We start from the raw sequence: 2,562 nt of genomic DNA on the forward strand, positions 1-2,562 counted from the left end.
AAACTTATTTAAGGTGCACATTAGGACCTTAAAACCACTGCTGGGGAAACATTTACATCGTTTGTACCTTGATGAACAAAAAATGTGCCTGCACAGCACCTATTATTTCTAACAGAGTAGGGAGTAGGGAGCTCTTTGCGATACAGCCATTTTGTGTGTGTGCTCCATAGTAGGTGTTGTTAACAGTCTCTTCAAATGACCCTTAAAGTTGGGCCCTAAACTTTGTCCAGGTTGTTTGTACCCTTCCCATATGAAAAGGAAATCTGTTTCCATGTATTTTTCAAAACATGGGTAATGTTGGTAATGTTTAACACATATTTTATGACATTACATACTATTGGGGCAGTCGTGGGCTGGAGGTCAGGGAACCAGCCCTGTGACCGGAAGGTTGCCGGTTCGATCCCCGTGGCTGACGGTCCATGACTGAAGTGCCCTTGAGCAAGGCACCTAACCCCCAGTTGCTCCATGGATAGGGCTGCCCACTGCTCCAAGCAAGTGTGCTCACTGCCCCCTAGTGTGTGTGTTCACTAGCACGTACGTGGGTGTTTCACTGCACGGCTGGGTTAAATGCAGAGGTCTAATTTCTCAGTGTTTTTTCACATTTTTGTATTTTCAACAGACAGAACACAGAAGTCAACTTCTTAGGGTCGCTGCATTCTGCAGATTATTTGAGGACTTCTGTATTTTGTATCAATGCAAACTCGTTACTGTTTTTTCTCCCTGATCACGGTCCCTCCTGAATTTTCACTGTGGTGGTCAGAGCCTTTGTCAGGGGCAGTCTTTGCACTAGACAATGGCATTCAGCCAGGGGCAGCCGTGGCCTGGGAATCAGCCTTGTGACCAGAAGGCCGCCCGTTCGATCCCCTTGGCCGACAGTATGTGACTGAAGTGCCCTTGAGCAAGGCACCTAACTCCAACTGCTCCCCAGGCGCTGTGGATAGGGCTGCCCACCGGAAAGTGTGCTCACTGCCCCCTAGTGTGTGTGTTCACTAGTGTGCATGCATGGGATGTTTCACTGCATGGCTGGGTTAAATACAGAGGTCTAATTCGTGTGCAAAACACAGTTGGCTAATGGTTCTGAATCCTATCCTAAGACATACTGTTCACACTGATGTTAAATTGGTAAATAACCTGTTATGAAATATGTATATTGCATATATACATACATTAAACCTGGTCATGGCTATAATGGACTACTCCATGTGATGTGATGACACTACTGCATAAAGACAGATTGGTATGAACAAGGGAATTACACAATCGCCATTTGGAGAGGAGGTTCTGTGGTTTTCTGGGTGTTCAGAAGGAAAATGAAAGTCATCCAAGTACAGCAGAGAAACACAAAAAGGGGAAGGAAAGCGAAAGGTTTGTCGCTTTACACCCAGAGCTACCTTTGAGTCAGAACAAGGAGCTGCAAAGGCTCAGCAGACTTGACATAATGCTAGTGTTAATGTTAACATAGAGAGCTCAGTGTTGGGGTCATTACTCAACAAAAGTAACAAATTACTAATTACACCTCTTGAAATGTAATGGGATTGGGTTACCTTTCAATTTCTAGTAACCTTATTACTTCTATGCTATTCTGTACTAAATTATATAGGTAAAAAATATCTAGAAATAAGTAAAGGCTGTGGTTCCATGTAGAACCATGAACACAAACCTTTTGCATGATTAACTTCCACAGATTGATGGAAAATGCAGTAGATGGTTCTATACAGAACCTTTTTGAAAAGGGTTCCATGTAGCACCAAAGAGTGTTCTGCTATTGAAACTAGCTTGAAATTGTAACAGTAGAAGAACTCTAGAAATAAGTTAAATCACTTTATAACATTCTTACAATATCATTCATTCATTTTCAATGCCGCTTATCCCCCTGGGGCACGCGGGGAGCTGGAGCTGAAGCCTTTCCCAGTGGTCATTAGGCAGAAGGCAGGAAACACCCTGGGCAGTCCATCGCATTCACACTTAGCTCCAATTTAGCATCTCCAGTTGGCCTGACAGCACGTGGAGTTCACAGACACAAGGACTCCACAGAGAAAGGACCCTGATCTCCTGGCCGGGGAATCGAACCCAAACCCTTCTTGCTGTGAGGCAGTTGTGCTGCTCAAAATGAGAAATATTAGTTGAGAGATGCTCATTTATAGTCCTGGAAATCTGCCACCCTGGCTCCCCCTGTAGACCTTTATTATCTGGATCAGGTGTGTTAGATCAGGGTTGGAGCTAAAGTCAGCAGGGTGGCAGATCTCCAGGAACAGGGCTGAGCACCCATGTATTAGATAAAGGCTATCGACTAGATTTTTGGCCAGTTCTCTTGCCAAGATTTCATTTTTACAGTGTAGAAGTCAGATTTTAAAACGTGCATGTGGAGGTTTTCCCACTGCTGTCTTTTTTTGAGAGCCAAAGAACCACTAAATCCACCCCTGGCCTTTGTAGGGTGCAGGGTGTAGGGATTAGAGGAGATCCCTGCAGAGTTGAGTTGAGACTCACCCAGGCTGACACTGCGGAGCTCTGCGCCTCTCACGGTCAGAGTGGGCGTGTGGGCGAGGAAGCGCGCTCTGGTTG

The sequence above is a fragment of the Pygocentrus nattereri genome, chromosome 3 (genome assembly GCF_015220715.1).
Source record: "Pygocentrus nattereri isolate fPygNat1 chromosome 3, fPygNat1.pri, whole genome shotgun sequence".
Lineage (NCBI taxonomy): Eukaryota > Metazoa > Chordata > Actinopteri > Characiformes > Serrasalmidae > Pygocentrus > Pygocentrus nattereri.